General features: G+C 39.2%; 1 pseudogene; it reads right to left on the bottom strand.

The window, feature by feature from the left end:
• LOC114277833 (perakine reductase-like) lies at positions 1–22791 on the bottom strand (annotated as a pseudogene).
• Between the last annotated feature and the right edge of the window lie 1229 nt (positions 22792–24020).

Genomic DNA, 24020 nt, shown 5'->3' with positions numbered 1-24020 from the left:
TCACTTAGAATTCTTTGGCACTGGTGTGTCTGCAAACTGATATGTGGTGTAATCTTTTTCAAACATTCTAGGCCCTACTACCTCATAGATCGGCACTGCATCAGAAATTTCTTTTAAATAATCTTTTGTAAGCTTCACTCTCACGGCACTAATGTTCTCATCAAGGTTTTTAATCTTAGTTGTTCCTGCAAATGTACAATCAGAGGTCAAATACTAACTTAACCATTCGAAATACAACATTTAGGAGCACATTTGGAAAGTTTTGGGTTTGTTTTCAAAACCTATTTTTGGGAAGAATAATGACTTGGACCCCCTTTTTTTCCCACCCCCTTGACCCCCTCTTCACTTGATTGGCTACTTTTTCTTTCTTTCTTTTTTTTATTCATTCTCCTCCAATCACCACCTGCCACGTGTCTGTGGGGGGTGGTGGGGGTGGTAATTGGAGGGGGTCTCAATCATCACCCAAAAATACTGAAAACTAGTGTGGTGAAAATAAATACCAAAAATCAATAAGGACTCACTCTCTCTGTCTCTGTCTCTCTCTCTCTCTCTCTCTCTCTCTCATCCTTTTATTTCCTTTCCTTCCTCATTACATTGTTTTGCTGCAAGTTACAGAACACTAGTAGAACAAAAATCAAGCCCGATTTCTAAAATCTAACAATAAACATTCCAACAATAATGTTAATTTAATCTCTCAATCTACCATTTTCCCTTCATAGTTGTTTGATTTCAAGAACTCAATACAAGAAGAGATCCCATGGTTCTTAAGCTGGTTTTGTTTTAACTTCCTAGAATTCTTAAATTGATTAACTTCGCCTTGATTGCATAAACATCCACTTGAAACAATAATACACAAATTATTAAAACATTCTATACATCTAAATATGATAAAATAATTCACGAATTTTTAGAAAAACTAATCAAAAGTAATCATTCAATAAAAATTATGTTTAATTTAATTCAAAAGCCAAAAAATCATATTTCGGCAAGGTTTACGTTGAATTGTAAGAAAGACCACAATCTCCTACTTATCAAACTTGTAGCAATTTTGACATAGCTTTTCACATTTACTTCATTACCAAGAAATCAAAATTTTGATGAGTCACTCACTAGGTGTAGGTACCATATCATCCCTTTGATGAAGAATCCATGCAAGTGCGAGTTGAACAGGGTGCGAATATGCTTCTTAGCCAACTCTTTTATTCGAAGATAAAAGATCTTGTTGTGCTCTAAATTCTGCCCTGTAAACCTAGGATGCAATAGCTGATAGAAAGATTAATTCATTCATATAGTTATTTCACTAACCAAAAAGATGAAATATCTGAATGAATTTGCACTCCATTTGTTTCAGAAAAATATGTTTTCCTATATTCGGTTGCGACTTTGAAACTAATGTACTACTAGTTGCTGTATTAGTGATGGCATTGGTGGTTGTGGTAGGGCAGTGGAGGTGGAGGTGGTAGTGTGGTGGTGTTACTAAGTTCTTAGTTTGGAAAATGTTTTCTACCTTTCAAAATTTTTTAAAAAATAATAATAATTCTACCTAAATAAGTTCGTTTTCTGTTGACCACATAAATTGTTTTCCGAATACCTTCGCTTTCTGCTGAAACAAACAGAACATTAGTTCAAAAAGATGATTTTTATCTGACATTAATTAAATTGAAAGAAAATAAAGGACAAAGATCCAGCTCAATACCAAGAAGCTATTTGTAGGGACGGTCTCCACAACTGCCTTGCCACCAACCCATGAGCAGTGGGGAATATGGAACTATTGCAATTCCAAGTTCCCTGATAACCAACACAAGTTTTAGACAAAATATAAGGTCAAAGGAGAAAACAAAATAACTTGGAAGTCTAAACCAAAAATAATAAATATGGCTACAAGTTTAAGATGAAAATTCCAATAAAGAAGAAATCACAAAAAATGATTACCAGAATTTGGAGTTCAAACAGAAAGTAAGGTGTCTTCTTATGATAAACTACTTTCTATAAACAAAAAAGGGTGATCCAAAGCATAAGGCTCCCGTTAAAGCGGTGTTTTTGAGAATTATTTTAATGAAGAGTAAAAATTGGGTAGGAATCTACAACATTTTGGATAAAATGCAAGTAAATTTTGAAAGCAAAATGAAGCACCTGCAAATCGGGATTATTTCTTCTTCAATGTCACGAGTCGAAAGGGAGTACTCCATTTGTAAAGCAGTTATAGGATGAACAGCCCCTCCTTATTGTGTTTGGGCTTGCTTCTTATAAACCAATGTATTTGATTTTACCCTCTTCTGCCAATTTCTTAAGTTCCCCCATCTGCCATTCATGAAGAAAATTCAGCATCAATTAGCAAATATTTCGAACATCCACTACAAAAAATTAAAGTTTTAGAAACCAAAATTTAGGGACAAAACTATTTTTTAGAGACCAAATATTTTTGTTACAAAAAATGTCGTTATTATATTTTTTGCAACGAAAATTAGACATTACTGATGAATTATTATCCTTTTGGGACCAAATTTTTTGTCTTAAAAAATAAATCATTTTGAGACCAAATTATTGTCCCTAAAAGTCTATTTATTAGTGACATTTTCAAAAAAAATTCGCTAAAAGTCTTATTTTCGACTTTTTGGGACGACCTTTTAGCCACTATCCCCACGACGATAGAAATTGGTCTCTAAATATCTTTTGCAACAAAATTTTCACTTTTAGAGACTAAAAAAATTGGTCTCTAAAACTTTTATATATTGTAGTGATCACTTAGATTTAAGGAAAATATTCCAACTAATTCGAAATGAGTAGCCACTAAGGTACCATTCTTTTCAAGAGAAAGAACACAAAAGAAAATCAATAAGACAATGGGCTGTTTTGTCCAAAAAAAAAAAAATGTTAAATTTTAGGGTCATCTTGTCTATGCAAACATAAAATGTAGAAAAATTTTGACTAAAAATTGAAAAAAAATTCACTAAGAACAAAGCCAGCTTAAAGTTGGGAGCCAAAAGAACAGGACTTGAGGGTGTGTTGATAAATGGAAAAAAGAAACAAGTCACTCACAGTCTCCTCTATAAGGACTGATGTGTCAATCCAATGTACATAGTAGAGAACAATGTAGTCCACACCAAGGCGCTTCAGGCTAGCCTCACAACAGGAGCACACATATTCAACACTTCCATTCACCACAATTTGAGTAGGGTCAAGTTTGACTATTCCAAATTTTGTAGCTAACTGGATCTTTTCTCGAGGCAACTGCTTTAATGCCTGCAAGTTTTAGGATCTACAACTGAAATAACTAACACACAAAATACCCAAAAATAGATTCATTTTTTCTTTGAGAACAGCCAAAAAAAAAAGAAGATAATTTTCTAGACAACATCCACTGCATGTATCATATTCTACATATTTACACTCCGTTTCTATGGATTAGAAAATATTTTCATTCATATCTATGTTTGATTACGACTTTGAAACTAATGTGGCAATGGTTATAGTTGTTTTTTTCTTTTTTTGATCAGCAAAAAGAAACTTTATTGATGAAGAAAACATACATTTCATATGAGAATACATCAATAAAGAGGTTAAAGTGCAAAGAGCATCAAAGCGACACTACCCCAATCTCAACTAGGTTGACACCAAGGAGAGCTCTCAATGGTTATAGTTGTTGTGGTAGTGGTGGTGGGGCAGCAACTGTGACTGGCAGTGGGGTGGTGGTAGTGGTAGTGCGGTGACATTAGTAAAACTTCAATTCAGAAAACATTTTCTACCTTTCAAAAGTATAAAAGGTTTTTCCTCCCAAAAAAGATTTGTTGTCAGATATAGTCTAGAAAACACTATGGGCAACATAAAAAATAGGAATAGAAACAAAAAGAAAAAATGAAGGCAGAGAAAGTGTGATTAGAAAACTTGACTTGGAATATATGACAACATAGTGCTAATGGTCCTTTGTCCCAATGTAAAGCAGAGAAGAAATCACGTTTCAGGAATTCTCAAAACAAACAATTTCAACAAAATCTTTCATCTTTTTTTTTTTTTTTTTTGGATCAGCAAAAAAGGAACTTTTATATAAGAAATGAGATTACATCAAATAAAGGAGGGGAAGAGCAGCATGCATCATAGCAAACTAACCCAATCCCAACTAGGTTGGCACCGAGAAGAGAGTCCAATCATATGCAAGCTCATCCCCAAGGGTTTGGTGAGGAACCAAACCCAACAAGATAAATAAACAAGAGAAACAAAAAAGACAAAAGACAAAGCAGAGCATTCCATCAGTCCAACATCAGTCCAACAGCAGAACAGATCATCAACCATAGCATATCACATCATCCCAAAATAATAGCCCACTGCTAAGCCTAGCATATCAATCCATCAAACCCAGCACAACAGATTGCCAACAAAACAAAACAGGTCACCATAAAAAACAGAACAGTCCAAAAGCAGAACAGATCATCAGCCATAGCATAGCACATCATCCCAAAATAACAACACACTGCTGGAGATCCACTTGTATCAGCAGCAATAGTTATGACAGTTGCTAGCAAACTTGGTAATTATAGCGATCCCGGTTATCCCTTTACTGTTCTGTTGTATTCCGGACTCGGTTCCGTGAAGTTGGTAGTTGTATCTATCTTGTTGTCATCCTTTAATTCCATTTGTTCGGGTTTTAGGATGTATTGGGTAGAGTTGTTACAGGTTGGTTAGGCTTTGGTTTCAATTCTTTGTTGTCCAGTTTTTAGGAGGTCCGCTCGAGCGGGTCTTCTTGCGCTCGAGCGGAGATTGCACGCTCCTAGTATTTTGGTGCTCTGCAGAACTTCTGCAAGCATGTTTTTCAAGCTCGAGCGGGTTTCCTTGCGCTCGAGCGGGTACTCTGGCGCTCGAGTGGGTAGTACCTTTTGGTGTAAGTTCTGGGAGGGGGAAATCTACGCTCGAGCGGACTGGTTTTTGCTCTCGAGCGGACTGGTTTTTGCGCTCAAGCGGATGTACTTTATTCTTGTGTCTTGGCGCTTGAGCGGGCCTTCTTGCGCTCAAGCGTACCTGGTTTTTTGTTCGTGACACTCGAGCGTTGTGTTTTCCGCTCGAGCGGGAATGTCGTATATCAGTTGGCAGCTAGGCATTTTAATATCACTTTTTACATTCTCTCTCTCTCTCTTACTTTCTAAAAAGATATTTTGAGAGCTCCTCTCTCTAGAAACTCCCTTCTCTCTAGGGTTTGATCTAGCTAGAGCGTCTCTCTACCCTTCGGCCTTTGCAAAAGTTGGGTTGATCGTCGAGGGCTACATTTTGATCCGAGAATATTAAGTTTTGGAGCACGTTGAGTTTCTTCACCTTCTTTCCTTGAGCTCCGGTTTTTGAGGTAGGGATTCCTCCTCACTCTTATGGTCTTTGACATAGATTTTTGGTTATTTTGATAAAGTGTTGAAGTTGGGAAATTTTGGGACTTAGGGTTTCAAAATGTTAAAAGAGGGTTTTGTTATTTTGATTCTAAAATGTGTAATTTGGGTTTCAAAATAATGATATTGTTGTTGGTTGTTGATATATAGGCCATTGGGTCAATATTGAGAAATAGGGTAGAAAACCCTAATTTGTTGTATAAATTAATTGGTATAATTAATTTGGGAAAATTGTGGATTTGTGGAATTGAGTTGGAAATAATGAAATTGGCTCATTATATGGTAGAATAGTGGAGTTGGATTTGTTAATCGCTCACTTTTGAAAACATTGATATTTTATCTGTTGGAGCTTTTATTATCTGTTTAGAAATAATTGCTTGGACTACCAGTGGAGGGTAGTTTTGATTGTTGTAGACATTGCATGATGATTAGGCAAACTAAAACTAATCAATGGGATATGTCATAGAGTATGACGGTTGATAGAATACATTAATGTTATGTATTGATTGATTGTGTATATGACCTATATGTATATACGTTGTGTGTGTGTGGGAGGAGATAGGAGATGTACTCCACGGTTTATTGGAAGAAAAGGGCAGGACCTCTAAACCGGATGCTGTTTGGGAGGAGATAGGGGATGGACTCCACTGATACAGCTCATATGCTTGTCAGATAATGTGTTGATATGGCTCATATGCTTATCTTTGGAAGTGTTGATATAGCTCATATGCATATTTGTTGAAATGTGGATACAGCTTGTATGCTTATCTGTTGAGATGTTGATACAACTAGTATGTTTATCTATTGTAAAATGGGAAATGTTTAATACGAGTCACTGTCTCATATAAGTGGTTGGCCAGGTTTTGAGTCGTTGATGTAAATTGTGAAATTGATAAGAAATGGAAATGGGTTATGAATTAATTTATGGAAATTGAACATTTATCAATTGCTAATGTCTTAGTTATTGCTCATACTGTGTTTAGCATATTTCTACTGGGCTGTGGCTCACCCTATATGGGACATTATTTTCAGGTACAGGTAGCATGCCACCTCCAAGGTCATAGCTTGGATGGTTATGGAAGTTGAAGACCCTTTTTGATTATTTTTGTTTGTATTACATGTATATCAAGCCAAGGGCTTATTTTGTATAGAGTTAGTACTCTTCTTTGTGTAACCAAGTGTTAACTTGGAAAGCTGTACGCCCGTAGGGCATTTGCTTTTGTTGTTAACATGTAATACTGTTGTAAGAACTACTCTGATAAATGGAAAGACGTTGATTTTATTATATTACTGCATGTTTGAATGATGGGTATTATGTATTATTTTGAGGGCGTTACAGTAATGCAATGCTAAGAAAACAGCAGCCTCCATCACAAGCATCATGTTGCAACAGAGCAACATCAACAGCATCACCTCTAAAACATCAACAGCAGCAGCATCACCCATGTACTACAAAATCAGCTGGAACAAAATCTAACCTGGTGCAGCTTGAAAATGATTTCAGTCACTGAGTAGGCCAAATTCTTTATATTTCTCTATTAATAGAATACATTGAATGTAATAAATGGCTATAACCAAATTTCATAGCAAGCCCAAAATGCTCAGGTACCATATGAATGAAAGCATTACCTTTCCCACTAATATTTCATTAGTGTTGTCAGCCCCATAATGCATTACCTTAGTTCAGGGACGAGAGAATTGTACATACTAGTAAGCCCCATACAGCCGTAAGCCAATTTTGAAACCTGGAATTTTTTTTTTAAAATTAATGAGAAAGACATTGTCCATTTTCCATTGTGTTGTTCATTTTTGTTGATGAATCAAAGCTTTACAAGTAGTATTTCGACAGCACACATTAGCTCAACTAATAAAATTCTTTGTATAGAACTTGAAAACTACAAGACAACAAAGCCCCATTGTATATAACCCAGCCAGAAAAATATTTAAATAAGTCAATAAAACTAATTTTTCAAGGGTGAAGAGGATTAAAAGCCTGATTTGAAGCCACTACTAAGATTGAAATCCAATCTGAACATTTTCTAAAAATCCATCATTCTTTTTTTTTTCCAAGAACAACCACAAAATTTTTAATTGTTCACACTTTTTTTTCCCCGAATTATAATTCTGTTGATTTAAAAGTCCACATCCAGCTATAAATAGCTATTAACAGGCTCTCAAATTCGACACATCTTTCTTATTCATCAAACCACTCAGTTTAGATATAAAATTACAAATGCATTGCATTTTGATCCCACCATTAATGTATATCTATTCTATTATATAAAGCACACAAATCACTTGGTGTGAATCTTTGTCACATAATTTTGATTCCCAAAAACTTATAGCAGCATTCTATTTTTCCCAAATATTTACATTTGATTAGCAGTTATTTGTTTGCAAAAATGTTTTAGAGCTCTAAAATAAAAGCTCTAATGGAGCTTTAGGGACAATGTTTTTTTTTTTTTTTTTTTTTTTTTTTTTTTTTTTTTTTCACGTCACTAGAGTTGGGTTAGAGCCCCAGCTCTAGAGCTCTGAATCATCACCCATTTGTTTGGATTAAAAAGTAAAATCAACTTTTGCTCATTACTCAATATAGACTCTCTCACTCTCTTCTCACTCTCATTACCTTCAATTTTGATTTTAAATTTTAAATTTTAATAAATTTTCATTTTCATTTTCTCCTTCCATATTCAACTGGTTGATTTTCATAGCATGCTTATGTGCACATCTTCTAATATTTATATACAAAAAACAAAAGTAAAAGTTTGTTGATGATAATGTGATTGGAGTCCAAAGAATTGAAACAACATTTATATAGAAAATCAATTTATTAACTTATTGACTTATTTCAATCATATCAAGAATTTTTTTTTTTTACATGCATTTTCATGATAAACAAAAAACAATCAAAAAAAAATATGACATACCCAAAACAATCCTCAAACAGAAATATTACCAAGTGTTAGAATATATTAGTAGTCAGTATATTAGTTATTAGTTAGTGCTTCTTTTATAGCGACCTCGGTCTTTTCCCATTTGATTATTGTATCCGGACTTAGGTTCCGTATATTCTGTCATTGTATAATTGTTGTTGTCATCCTTTATTTTCTCATTTGGAGTTATAGGATGTGTTGGGCAGGTTTGTTTCAGGTTGGTTGGGTTCGTAAACCAAGTGTTGCTGTCCAGTTTTTGGGTTGGTCGCTCGAGCGAGGGATTGGTCGCTCGAGCGAGGCTTGTATTTTGTGTCTGGTGGCCCGATCCAGCTTTTCTTCGCTCAAGCGAGCGATTGCGTCCAGTATAGACCTGAGAGCAGTGTTTCTTCGCTCGAGCGAGATTTTCTTCGCTCGAGCGAGCGAGGTGTTTGTTTTTCGAGTTCCTCGCTCGAGCGAGCATTCTGTCGCTCGAGCGTGCTTCTGGGTTGCAGACCTGAAGCATTGCATTCTTGGCTCGAACGAGATTTTCTTCGCTCGAGCGAGGATTTCTTGTGTCTGGTCGCTCGAGCGACCAAATATTCGCTCGAGCGAGCCAGTCTAGTTTAAATAGGCAGCAGCGGGTTTTTAATCAGTTTTTCATCCTCTTTTTGATTCCAAAACCCTAGGTCCGACTTTTCTCTCCCTCTACTCACCTTCTCTCTTAGGTTTGATCTATTTAGAGTGTGTTTCTACCCCAGATCCTTTATTAAAAAGATAGAGTGAGTCGAGGGCTTTCATTTAATCTGAATGTTTGGTGGTTTGGAGCACTTTGGAATTTGGGTCTTCATCTCCATTTTCTCCATTCGGGTTATTTTCTTCAAGGTAGGGATTTCCTACTCCATCTTATAAGTTTTGTTCTAAGTTTTGGTATTTTGATATGTTGGGAGCACTTTGGTAATTTTGGGAAAAACCCTAGTGGTATTAATAAATTAATTTGTATAATTAATTTAAGGAAATTGGGGAATTTGGTTAAATTCATGAAATTGAGGAATTCATTAATTAAATGGTGTAGTTGGATAATTTAAATCACTCGCCTATTGAATTGTTGATATATTTATTTCCAGTCTAGAAATAACTGTTTTGGGCTGTCGGTGGAGGATAGTCGTGATTGTTGTAGACATTGCATGTGGATTAGGAATAACTGAAACGAATCACATTAGTTAAGTCATTAATTTTGACTATTGAATTAATACAGAAAATACGTGTATTGATTGAGCATTGCATTTGCATATTGTGTAGGAGGAGATAGGGGATGTACTCTACGGTTTAGGGGAAGATAGGGGATGGACCTCTAAACTGGATTTTGTTTGGGAGGAGATAGGGGATGGACTCCATTAGCATCACTATTATGTGTGCTTATTATATTGAAGTGTTTTTACATGTCATTGATACAGCACTAAAATGTGTATCAAACGGGAAGTATGACGTGTTTTGATATGAGCCTGAGTCTCATTTGTTTGTTTGATATTGGGAGTAATGTGAATATAATATATATAGTTCACTGTTGTAAGTTTGGCCAGGTTCTGAGCCATATTGATAATAAAGAAAAGTGAAACGTGTCATAGACATTAGTGTCATGAGACTGTATAATGATGTAATTGATTATCTTGGTTAACCATCTATTGAATGCTATAGCTTTATTCAATGCTTATATTTGGTTTAGTATTTTTCTACTGGGCTGTGGCTTACCCTTTATGGGAACATCATTTTCAGGTCCAGGTGATAAGCTACCTCCAAGGACTTAGCTTGGAAGGATTTGGATTTTGAAGACTATCTTTAGTTATTTGTTTTTATTTGATAAACATTCAAGCCTAGGGCTTTATTTTTATTTGAGTTAGAACTCATCTTTTTGTGTCCAAGTGTTGGCTTGGAAAGATGTAAGCCCATAGGGCATTTAATTTGATGTTACATGCAATGTTTTTATTTAGTAATACTCTGATGAATGAGATAATGAATTGTTTTCTTTTAATATTGCATGTCAATAAAATATATATAATGGGTTTATTTTGAGGGGGTGTGACAACTTGGTATCAGAGCGTACCGGGTTTGAATACTTTGGGTACGTGGGAAGTGATTAGTATCACAATGGGTTCGTCTCGTTTGATAGAGACTTAGTGTAATGTTATATGCTTACAAGATAACATGTTTATGTGACTATGTGGTATGGAATGTAGTTCCTAGGATGTTGATTTGACCCTTGAGTTTCTAGTAGTCTTGTTGGAAGGGCACTTGATCAATGTTGCTTCCAACCGGAACTATAGTAACGCTTCGGGACTATCATCATCCAGGAATGAAATTCGTAGGTGCTTATGTGATTATGTGCTTACGTGGAATGAATTATTGTTGTCCAATGCTTTAGGACGCGAGTGTTTAGCTTCGGCACATTTATTAATGTGCTAACATCTTTGTTTCCTTTATTAGGATGTCAGGACGAGGACGAGGACGCGGTAGGCGTGGTAGGCCGGGTAGGCAGGAGGTGCCTGTGCCAGAGGAGATTCCGATAGTTCAGGAAGGAATTGGCCAGGCCAATGTGGCCGATCCAGTAGGCCAGCAGGCTATGGGCGCTCTAGCCCGAGAGATAGCAGGGGCATTCAGGGAGTCAGTAGGCATTCTCAGAGCTGAGAATCAAGCTCGGGTTGTTGTTGCGGATGCAGGACCTTCTTTCTGAAGAGGGAGTTCTTCCGGTCTAACCCGGATGAATTTGTGGGTGATCCTAAAGAGCCGCTTAAGGCAGATGAATGGCTCGAACAGACAATGAAGACGTTTGAGATGCTTGGCATCGAAGACGAGGGGTTAAAAGTGACCTTGGCATCTTTCCAGCTGAAGGGGGATGCGGGTCAGTGGTGGAAGTTCACTAAGGGTCGTATAGGAGGTACATGGGAGGCTTTTGTGAATGCTTTCCAGGAGAGGTTCTTATCTCTAGCAGTTAGGGAGAAGCTGAGAGACCAGTTCTGTCAGCTTAAGCAGTCGAGTTCTTCAGTGGCCGAGTTTGAGGCTGCATTCACTAGCTTGTCCAGGTTTGCACCTGAGTTGGTGGCGTCTGAGGAACGCCGTTGTATCGAGTTTGAGAAGAAGTTGAGGCGTGGCCTCAAGCTGAGAGTTGGGGGAACTATGATTCGGGATTATGGGCGTATGGTTGATGCTGCAGCCCACATGGAAATCATGATGCAGGAGGAGGAGGAAGGACAGAAGGGCTCCAAGAGGAGTCAAGATGGTCAGAGTGATGGTAGGAGACCGAAGGGTTTTAATCCTCAGCAGTCTCAGGGTAGCTTTTCTAGATCAACTTTTCCTGTGCCGAGTGCTAGTTCGGGGAAAGGCTGTCAGGGAGACATTACCTGTTTCAAGTGTGGCCAGCTGGGCCACAAGTCTCCAGTTTGTCCTCAGAGGGGAGGAGTCCAGAGAGCAGCATCATCTTCGGCTCGATCTCAGAGCTAGAGCCAGGGTAGAGGCCAGCCACTCTCGTGTTATCAGTGTGGTCAGCCAGGGCATATGAAGAGGTATTGCCCGCAGTTGGGTGGCACATCTGGTGCATCTGGTTTGAGGCAGATTCAGGGTCAGCAGCCAGCTCAGTCAGGTCAGGCCTCGAGGGCCAATCAGGGGGCTTCATCGTCCCAGTCGGTGCAGCAATCTTATGCTCCTAGGGGTGAGCAGGTTGATCAGAGACCATCTGGGCGCGTGTATGCTGTTACCGCACAGGATCTTGTACCGGCTCCATCTGTTGTGAGAGGTACCTTCTTGTTTTGCAACTCGGTTGCTAGTGTTTTGATTGATACGGGTGCATCTCATTCCTTTGTGTCTGCTGCATTTGCATCTGTTTTGGAGTTGGAGTTAGCACCGTTAGCATCTCCTATTTGTGTAGTGTCACCTCTTGGGGGTGAATTGATCTTGAAACAAGGTGTTAGGGGTTGTGATATAGAGGTCGACTATCATAGACTTCCGTTTCCTTTTGTGGTTATGCCCATGAAGGGCTTTGATGTTATTTTGGGTATGGACTGGTTATCGTCATACCGGGCAGTTATTGATTGCTACCGCCAGAGGGTCACTTGTTGTACCGTGAGCGGGGAGTGTTTTCATTTTCTGGGGGACCGGGTTGGTAGTGTTTTGCCACCGAGGTATGATCTACGAGGGCGGAGTGAGCTTAGTGGTCTACTTGCTAGCTTTGAGAGTGGTGAGTGTAATGAGACCCAGATTGTGTTGCCAAGAGTGGTTTGTGAGTACTCGGACGTCTTTCCCGAGGACCTCGGTGGTTTGCCACCTCACAGAGAGATTGAGTTCTCTATTGACTTAGTGCCCGGCACGGCGCCGATTTCTATGGCACCTTATCGTTTTACCCCAGCCGAGTTAGTTGAGTTGAAGATTCAGCTCCAAGAGTTACTAGACAAGGGCTATATCCGTCCTAGTGTTTCGCCGTGGGGAGCACCGGGCCTCTTTGTTAAAAAGAAAGGTGGTGCTTTGAGACTTTGTATAGATTACCGGAAATTGAATCGGGCTACGGTTAAGAATAAGTACCCTATGCCTCGTATAGATGATCTGTTCGATCAGTTGAAGGGTTCCCGTTGTTTCTCGAAGATAGATTTGAGATCGGGTTATCATCAGTTGAGAGTCAGGGAGGAGGATATTCCGAAGACGGCATTCCGTACGCGGTATGGCCACTATGAGTTTTTGGTGATGCCATTTGGGCTCACCAATGCACCGGCAGTATTTATGGATTTGATGAACCGGATATTCTAGAAATTCTTAGATCATTTTGTAGTCGTCTTCGTGGATGACATCCTTATCTATTCACCTTCTGAGGAGAAGCACAAGGAACACTTGAGAGTGGTGCTTGAGTTACTTAGAGCCCATAAGCTTTATGCTAAGTTTGGGAAGTGTGAGTTATGGCTAGAAGAGGTCAAGTTCTTAGGCCATGTAGTTTCTGGGGAAGGAGTGTTTGTTGACACATCCAAGACTGAGGCAGTGCAAGATTGGGCACAGCCTAAGAGTGTGTTTGAGATCCGCAGTTTTCTGGGGTTAGCTGGGTATTATCACCGGTTTGTGAAGGATTTCTCCAGGTTAGCTTCACCTTTGACTAGATTGACTCGGAAGGGAGTCAAGTTTGTATGGAGTGAGACTTGTGAAAAGTCGTTCCAGGAGTTGAAAGTTAGACTGACCACCGCTCCAGTCTTGATTATTCCGGAGAGAGGGGTGAGTTATACGGTCTATTGTGACGCCTCACGAGAGGGTCTGGGTTGTGTGTTGATGCAAGAAGGGAAAGTAGTTGCCTATGGCTCACGTCAGTTGAAAATTCACGAGAAGAATTACCCTACGCATGATTTAGAGTTAGCAACTGTGATATTTGCCTTGAAGATTTGGAGGCATTATCTTTATGGTGAGAGGTTCGAGGTATTCTCGGATCATAAGAGTCTGAAATATTTGTTTACACAGAAAGACTTGAACTTGAGGTAGAGGAGGTGGATGGAGTTTATTGAGGATTATGACTTCGAGTTGCATTATCATCCGGGGAAGGCCAATGTGGTGGCCGATGCCCTTAGCAGGAAATCTGTTGGTGACATAGCTAGTATAGCCATCCGGGAATGGGAGATGTTGGGTACACTTGGGGGAGTTTGATTTACTTCTGGGTGAATTCGTAGAGGCTGCGGCCTTGTTTTCTGTTGTTGCACAGCCAACACTTGTGACTCGAGTGTTAGAGGCTCAGAGGGGTGACCTTGAGGTAGAATCCCTCCGTGAGAAGATTTTCGGTGGGAAGGTTGAGAAGGGTTTGACGGTATATCCCGACCTGAGTGTGAGATACCGAGACCGTCTGTTTGTGTCGGAGTCTTGTCGAGAGGACGTACTCCGAGAGTTTCATCATTCACGCCTTGCGGTGCATCCGGGAGGCACTAAGATGTATCGGGATTTGGGTCGCCAGTTTTGGTGGCGGGGTATGAAGAGAGATGTGGCAGCTTTCGTGTCCAAGTGCCTTACTTGTCAGCAAGTGAAGGCCGAGCATCAGAGGCCAGCGGGTTTGTTACAACCCTTGCCTATTGCTGAGTGGAAGTGGGAGCAGGTCACTATGGACTTCGTTGTAGGTCTTCTGAGGACTCAGCGGGGTAGTGATGCTGTTTGGGTGGTTGTAGACCGGTTGACTAAGTCGGCGCACTTTATTCCTATGCGTGTTAGAGATTCAGTCGATCATCTGGCCGACTTATATATTCGGGACATAGTGAGGTTGCACGGGGTCCCAGTGACGATCGTCTCAGATAGAGATCCTCGTTGTACTGCCAGGTTGTGGCAGAGTTTGCAGAGTGCCTTAGGCACTAAGTTGACCTTTAGCACGGCTTATCATCCTCAGACTGACGGGCAGTCCGAGCGTACTATTCAGATCCTTGAGGATATGCTTCGGGGTTGTGTTCTAGACTTTAGTGGGTCGTGGGAGAGGCACTTGCCGTTGGTGGAGTTTGCCTACAACAACAGTTTTCAGTCTAGTATCGGTATGGCACCGTTTGAGGCCTTGTATGGCCGACCGTGTAGATCTCCTGTTTGTTGGGCCGAGGTGGGTGATGCACCTTTATTGGGTCCAGAGTTGGTGAGGGAAACGACGGAGAAAGTTGAGCTTATCCGTAAGAGGCTTGTTACAGCACAAAGTCGTCAGAAATCTTATGCCAACCGTAGGAGGAGACCTTTGATGTTTGACATGGGTGATCATGTCTTTCTAAAAATATCACCTAGACGGGGATTGATGAGGTTTGGGAAGAGCGGGAAGTTGTCCCCTCGGTTCATTGGTCCTTTTGAGATCCTTGAGATGATTGGCGAGGCTGCCTATTGTTTAGCTTTGCCACCGCAGTTCTCCGGAGTACATGATGTGTTTCATGTGAGTATGCTTCGGAAGTATGAGCCGGATCCATCACATGTGTTGGATTGGACTGATTTAGTGGTTGACGAGGATGTCTCGTATGAGGAGAGACCGGTTCGGGTCTTGGATAGGCGGGATCAAGTTTTGCGAGGCAAGACCATCCCTTTGGTAAAAGTTCTGTGGAAACATCACGGAGTGGAGGAAGCCACTTGGGAACGTGAGTTGGAAGTCCGCGAGAAATATCCGGACATGTTTATTAATATATAATCCTGTATTTAGATTTTGTAATATTGTTGGACTTAAGAGCTTTATTTATGTCATAAGTCGGAAAACATTGATAATGTTTTGGTTTAATGATAGTAGTTTGAAACCTGTCTCATAATGGATGTAGATTGTAACATTTATATGTTGAATGTGTGGTATACATCATGAAATTGAATATGATATGGAAATGGAAATCACGTATATTGAAATTGTTGAAATTGGAAGGAAAATTGCATATTAATAATACAGGTTGAGATGTATTTGAGATGCCTCTTGATAAGAGATGAAATGACCAGTATTGGGTCAAGTTGTGTACTATTGAATTGTCATATTATAAAAAAAAAAAAAAAAAAAAAAAAAAAAAAAAAAAAAACCTGTTTTCAAAAACTTATGCTTAATTTCGGGGACGAAATTCTTTTAAGGGGGGGAGGTTATAGCGACCCCGGTCTTTTCCCATTTGATTATTGTATCCGGACTTAGGTTCCGTATATTCTGTCATTGTATAATTGTTGTTGTCGTCCTTTATTTTCTCATTTGGAGTTATAGGATGTGTTGGGCAGGTTTGTTTCAGGTTGGTTGGGTTCGTAAACCAAGTGTTGCTGTCCAGTTTTTGGGTTGGTCGCTCGTGCGAGGGATTGGTCGCTCGAGCGAGGCTTGTATTTTGTGTCTGGTGGCCCGATCCAGCTTTTCTTCGCTCAAGCGAGCGATTGCGTCCAGTATAGACCTGAGAGCAGTGTTTCTTCGCTCGAGCGAGATTTTCTTCGCTCGAGCGAGCGAGGTGTTTGTTTTTCGAGTTCCTCGCTCGAGCGAGCATTCTGTCGCTCGAGCGTGCTTCTGGGTTGCAGACCTGAAGCATTGCATTCTTGGCTTGAGCGAGATTTTCTTCGCTCGAGCGAGGATTTCTTGTGTCTGGTCGCTCGAGCGACCAAATATTCGCTCGAGCGAGCCTGTCCAGTTTAAATAGGCAGCAGCGGGTTTTTAATCAGTTTTTCATCCTCTTTTTGATTCCAAAACCCTAGGTCCGACTTTTCTCTCCCTCTACTCACCTTCTCTCTTAGGTTTGATCTATTTAGAGTGTGTTTCTACCCCAGATCCTTTATTAAAAAGATAGAGTGAGTCGAGGGCTTTCATTTAATCTGAACGTTTGGTGGTTTGGAGCACTTTGGAATTTGGGTCTTCATCTCCATCTTCTCCATTCGGGTTATTTTCTTCAAGGTAGGGATTTCCTACTCCATCTTATAAGTTTTGTTCTAAGTTTTGGTATTTTGATATGTTGGGAGCACTTTGGTAATTTTAGGAAAAACCCTAGTGGTATTAATAAATTAATTTGTATAATTAATTTAAGGAAATTGGGGAATTTGGTTAAATTCATGAATTTGAGGAATTCATTGATTAAATGGTGTAGTTGGATAATTTAAATCACTCGCCTATTGAATTGTTGATATATTTATTTCCAGTCTAGAAATAACTGTTTTTGGCTATCGGTGGAGGATAGTCGTGATTGTTGTAGACATTGCATGTGGATTAGGAATAACTGAAACGAATCACATTAGTTAAGTCATTAATTTTGACTATTGAATTAATACAGAAAATACGTGTATTGATTGAGCATTGCATTTGCATATTGTGTGGGAGGAGATAGCGGATGTACTCCACGGTTTAGGGGAAGATAGGGGATGGACCTCTAAACCGGATTTTGTTTGGGAGGAGATAGGGGATGGACTCCATTAGCATCACTATTATGTGTGCTTATTATATTGAAGTGTTTTTACATGTCATTGATACAGCACTAAAATGTGTATCAAACGGGAAGTATGAAGTGTTTTGATATGAGCCTGAGTCTCATTTGTTTGTTTGATATTGGGAGTAATGTGAATATAATATATATAGTTCACTGTTGTAAGTTTGGCCAGGTTCTGAGCCATATTGATAATAAAGAAAAGTGAAACGTGTCATAGACATTAGTGTCATGAGACTGTATAATGATGTAATTGATTATCTTGGTTAACCATCTATTGAATGCTATAGCTTTATTCAATGCTTATATTTGGTTTAGTATTTTTCTATTGGGCTGTGGCTCACCCTTTATGGGAACATCATTTTCAGGTCCAGGTGATAAGCTACCTCCAAGGACTTAGCTTGGAAGGATTTGGATTTTGAAGACTATCTTTAGTTATTTGTTTTTGTTTGATAAACATTCAAGCCTAGGGCTTTATTTGTATTTGAGTTAGAACTCATCTTTTTGTGTCCAAGTGTTGGCTTGGAAAGATGTAAGCCCATAGGGCATTTAATTTGATGTTACATGTAATGTTTTTATTTAGTAATACTCTGATGAATGAGATAATGAATTGTTTTCTTTTAATATTGCATGTCAATAAAATATATATAATGGGTTTATTTTGAGGGTGTGACATCTTTCCTATTGTATATTAGCTGTACACTATCAGATGTTTAGTTAGTGCTGTTTTATTCTTTCGGTGCTTTCGGCCAAAAGCCCCTTTGAACACTCTCTCCTCCTCTATAAAGGAGAGTCCTTTGAACCCTGTAAATAAAACATTCAATACATCAATATTTACATTATGTTATTTTTGTATACATTAAATTAACATGGTATCGGAGCGGGTTTAAAACCTAGTATTTTCGCATCACCAGCGGGCGGGGCAACTTTGCCTTGGCCGCCCGCCAGACCTCAACCTATTCCGCTTGTTTTCTACACATACCTTTACTCCTCTTTCTGGATCACTACCATGTTTGGTAGGCATGCCATAAAAGTGACATCAACAGCACGACAATGTGTTGGACCATCTGCTCTAACCAGCCCACCTCTGTCCATTGCAAATCTCACAGGAAACTTTTTGTAAATCGACATCATGCACTACCTGGTTAGGTCAGCGAACCGGTTCAGACCCAACTTGTATGTCTGGTTCTCGGCCTTATGCTTGTCGATGAACCTGAGCACCACCATGGTTTCACTATCTCACTCTGCTCTAGTAAAGTAATAACCACTGGTTCTGAAATACCACAACGGAGCTCTACTAAAAGGCAATATCGCAGTCAATCTAATCTAGTACGGCCACTCCACACCAACAGAAACAACGGAGCTTTCGTAGTGACCTGTCCGGATCACCTATCTCAATCAATCACTCTCTCCCGTCGCCGGAAACAATGGCTGCTTCCGGCAAAACAAAAAAAAAAAAAAAAAACAAAGCTTCAAGAATGGGGCTCAGATCTCGCAAGACCACAGCCGCCATTCGCATCCGCAAGCTCGCCAACGCCTTGCCTAGTGACTCGGCTATTTCTGCATGACGCAGTGGAATAAATCACACGAGACTAGATATCGTTCTAGTAGACGAAAATTCTTGAATCCACAAGAACACCCTTGAATCCACAAGGAAGATAGAAGAAAAAAACTCTTAAAAAATATTATTGAATGAATCAATTACATATGCTTGTAGGCTTATTTATAATAAACTAAACCTAATACTTGTAGGAAAAGTGATTCCAAATAAACTAGGAAACTTAAATCAACACAAATTAAGAAACCTAAGAGAACTAGGAAACCTAAGAGACTAAAATTCTAAACTATTTAAAATCCTAGTCAAAATATAATTCTAAAATAATAAAATTAAGAAACCTAATAATTCTAAAATATTTGTACTAAATTACAAGAATCCTAATAATACATCAAAAATATTAAAACTAAAAATATAAAAGTTTTGAAAATCTTGTCCTACATCAGACTCCTCTTCTTTGAAAGAACTCGCCCTCGAGTTCATATTAGAGATCTGCCATCATCCATGCCAAATAAAAAGATACTTGGAATATTTCAGTTGTTTGTCTTTCATGGGTAGAAGTTCATCTGGCAACTCGTCAGCAGTAAGTTCTTGGAATTCCTCCAATAATGGTTGAAGTTTCTGAGGGATTGGTGTGATTGTGTTCTCCTAGGCCACAGGTACCATTGTTCTCACAACCATAGCATGTAACTCTTGTGAAGTTTTTGTATCTGCCACAAACTCGGCCTCTGAATTGGTTATAGTGAGGAAAGACTTCGCTTTGACTTTCGGAGGCACTGTGTGTTACTTTAAGGGACTCATAGCAATTTTATGAGACCCCCAATTAAACACATAAGTTTTGTCTCGCCCTCTAAATGTAATATCCACATCAAATTGCCAAGGTCTTCCAAGTAATACATGACTAGCATCCATATCAACCACATCACATAATACATCGGATTTATAATGTTTGCCAATAGAAATAGGTACCCTACATACTTCGGTTATCTTGGCAGCAGGTCTTTTTTTGATCCTGTCATGCCCTCAAAATAATAACATTTAAACCCAACAGTATAAACATGCATTTATTTATAAAAGATCCACATTCTTCAATTCATCAGAGTATTTCATTACAAAAGTATTACATGTTAACAACAAAAGCAAATGCCCTACGGGCTTACAGCTTTCCAAGTTAACACTTGGTTACAAAAGAGAGTACTAACTCAATTACACATTAAGCCCTTGGCCTGAATTTACATGTAATACATCAAAAGGAAATAAGACAACAAAAGTCTATCCGTCTCTAGCCTCCCAAGCTATGTCCTTGGAGGTGGCATGCTACCTGTACCTGAAAATGATGTTCCCATATAGGGTGAGCCACAGCCCAGTAGAAACATACTAAACTGACTATGAACAATGCCTAAAAGATTAGCAACTGATAGATGGTCAATACTTACACTTCCATTTACATCTTATTACAATTCCATGACAGCCAAGTCTATGTTACAATTCACTTTCCATTTCTTATTCAACTTTGAGTTTGAAAACAAGGCTCAGTATTCTGGCCAAAACATTTGATGAGATTATAGTTCATCACTAGAACACTTTCGAAATTCAAGGTGGATACACATTTTGGTGTTGTATCAATAACACATAAACTACTTCCATACTTCGCAAATGATGATGATATACATTTTAATGCTATATCAAATTAAACAAACCTTTCAATAGATAAGCCTATGAGCTATATCACTACTACAACAGATAAGCATATGAGCTATATCAATACTTCAACAGATAAGCATATGAGCTATATCAATATTCCAATAGATAAGCATATGAGCTGTATCAACACTTCAACTAGATAAACATATGAGCTGTATCAATACTTCAATGGGAGAGCATATGAGCTGCATCCCCGGGTCCATCCCCCATCTTCCCTTAACCATTAACCGGTTTAGAGGTACATCCCCCATCTTTCCCTAAACCGTGGAGTACATCCCCCATCTCCTCCCATACACAAGCAATGCATATAAACACAGAATCATATACATAATCGATCAATACATAAAGTTAATGTATTCTATCAACCGTCTACACATAATGCATATAAACACATTGGTCATATACACAATCAATCAATACATAAAGTTAATGTATTCTATCAACCGTCATACTCTATGACACATCCGATTGATTAGTTTTAGTTTGCCTAATCATCATGCATTGTCTACAACAATCAATACTACCCTCCACTGGTAGCCCAAAGTAATTATTTCTAAACAGGAAATAAATGCACAAATGGATAATATATCAACATTTCAATTAGGTGAGCAATAAATGATTTAACTACACCCTTTAGTCCCATACATTCCCAATTTCAACATTTCCAATTCGATTCCTCATTTCCTTTAATCAATCATATACATTAATTAATTAAAACAATTAGGGGAAATTACCTTAATTAACAAAACAACTCTAAGGTTTCATTTTCATCCATGATCCATCATTCAACTCATTTTCTTTCATACCAAACTTGCATACAAGTTTATTTCAAACAAAACCCCAACTTTTGTAAAATTACACAAAAGACCCAAACTTTCTCAAATCTACCCAACAACACCCAACATATCAAAATGCTAAAATTTAAAGACAAAGTCCATAAGGAAGAGTAGGATATCCCTACCTCAAAAGATGACACTCAACGGAGAAGACAAAGAAACTCAACGTGCTCCAAAACTCAATATTTTCGGATCAAAAGATAGCCCTTGACGATCAACCCAACTTTTACACGGACCAAAGGTAAGGAGAACACCCTAGCTAGATCAAACCTTAGAGAGAAGGGAGATTCTAGAGAGAGGAGCTCCCAAAAATGGGTTTTTGAAAAAGTAGGAGAGAGAAAGAAAAGTGAAAAGTGATTTAAAATCACCCAGCGGATAACTCATACACACACGACCCGCTCGAGCGGAGAACACAACGCTCGAGCGCCAAGAACAAAAATCTGGACACGCTCGAATGCAATAAGGCCCGCTCGAGCGCCAAGACACAAGAATAAAGCACTTCCGCTCGAGCGCGAAAACCAGTCCGCTCGAGCATAGATTTCCCCCTCCTAGAACTTATATCCAGAAAGTACTACCCGCTCGAGCGCCAACAAACCCGCTCGAGCGTAAACAAACCCGCTCGAGCGTAAAAATCACATCTACAGAAGTTTTGCAGGAACACGAAATACTGGAGGTGTGCAATCCCCGCTCGAGCGTAATAAGACCCGCTCGAGTTGATTGCCTAAAAACTGGACAACAAGGAATCGAAACCAAGGCCTAACCAACCTGTAACAACCCTACTCAAAACATCCTAAAACTCAATCAAGTGGAATTAAAGGACGGCAACAAGATAGATACCACTACCAACTTCATGGAACCGAGTCCGGAATACAACAGAACAGTAAAGGGACAACTATGATCGCTATAGATCTAGCCAATGCTATAGGGAGAGGGGTGTGGTTCAGGAGACAACTTTAGGGGCGTTACCAATCGTTTAGCCACAAAATTTTCACAACTTCCACTGTCCACAATAAGGTCACACACCTTTTGATTTATGGTACAACAAGAGCGAAAAATATTGTGACGTTGACTGAGGTCCTCAATTTTTGGTGTAAATAGAACCCTTTGAACTATACAGTTGACTCGCTCTCCTTCTTCTCTGGCGAGTTCAGCATCTTCATACTGATCACCCTCATATTCTGCATCTCCGTCATCCCTAATTTCATCTTCTTCTTCAACTAAATTAGCAATCCTTCTTTCTGGGCACACATTAGAGCGATGGCCAGGCGTACCACATCTATAACACTTATCCGTTGTTTGTTTGGCGTAAGGATTTGTGTTTCGAGGTGCCTCTCTACTACTTGATCTAGTCATCTGGTTTCCTCCTCCTCCACCAGCGGTACTCCTCTGCTGATTTACAGGAATTGTTGGTTGGGTAGCTCCTTTTCCTTTTTCCCTAGTAGGAAACGATGAATCAGGAAGGTTCCGACAATATCCAGAATAGGTTGTCTTGCGCTCCATTAGCTCGGCTTTGAGAGCCATATTATGTGCTTCATCCACAGTTCACACTACTGATAGCCCCATCTTCTCTCGAATGGTTAATTTCAACCCATTGAGATACCAGGCTACACGCTGTCCTTCGGTTTCATTCAGATTATTGCGATCTGAAAGTCGACAAAATTTAGTTGTATAATCAAATACAGATCGGCTTCCTTGGTTGCAATTTGGGTACAATCAAAACAAGTATTGATCATAATCTGGTGGTAAAAATCTGTCTTGGAGGAGCTGTTTCATCCGACGCCAAGTCCGTACAGATTCTTTTCCTTGTCAATGCCTATTTTTTTGCAATTGATCCCACCATACCGCAGCACCTGCTTTTAGTTTGTACGCCACCAATTTCACCATCTTTGATTCTGGAACATCCATCATCCCAAAAAATCGCTCCACCTCTGAAAGCCAGTCAAGAAAATCCTTAATATGTAGATTTCCATTGAACTGGGGAAGATTTATCTTCATTCGGTACTCATCGAACCCTTGTTGTTGTTGTCTTCTGGGTTGATAGTTGGCTAGAGGTGGTTCAAACTCTGGTTCAGACTCCTCCTCACTATCAGATGGACAACGAAGGGGACGTCTAGGAGCATTCTGAACAGGTTGACCTCGGGCGAATCCCTCGGTGCGCGCTCTGTTCTGGTTAACAGGTTGGCCTTGGGCAACTCCCTCAGCACGGATCCTATCAACCACTGGTGGCCTGTTGTTGGCATTGAGATTTAGGCCAATAAGCAAATCACGAATTTCGTTCAACTGCTCTTGTTGTTTCTCATATGCTACCCACAGGGCCTTGACCCCACGATCACCGCCAGTAGGGTTTGCATGATCTACTCTGTCTTGTGCCATTGAGCCAGGTGAATCCTTGCTCTGATACCACTTGACGCAGCGGAATAAATCACACGAGACTAGATATCGTTCTAGTAGACGAAAATTCTTGAATCCACAAGAACACCCTTGAATCCACAAGGAAGATAGAAGAAAAAAACTCTTAAAAAATATTATTAAATGAATCAATTACATATTCTTGTAGGCTTATTTATAATAAACTAAACCTAATACTTGTAGAAAAAGTGATTCCAAATAAACTAGGAAACTTAAATCAACACAAATTAAGAAACCTAAGAGAATTAGGAAATCTAAGAGATTAAAATTCTAAACTATTTAGAATCCTAGTCAAAATCTAATTCTAAAATAATAAAATTAAGAAACCTAATAATTCTAAA

This window comes from Camellia sinensis, chromosome 5 (genome assembly GCF_055761805.1).
Source record: "Camellia sinensis isolate YWXY chromosome 5, ASM5576180v1, whole genome shotgun sequence".
In the NCBI taxonomy this organism is placed as follows: domain Eukaryota; kingdom Viridiplantae; phylum Streptophyta; class Magnoliopsida; order Ericales; family Theaceae; genus Camellia; species Camellia sinensis.
The sequence above is the reverse complement of the archived record's forward strand: the minus strand, read 5'-3'. Positions and strand labels throughout refer to the sequence as shown.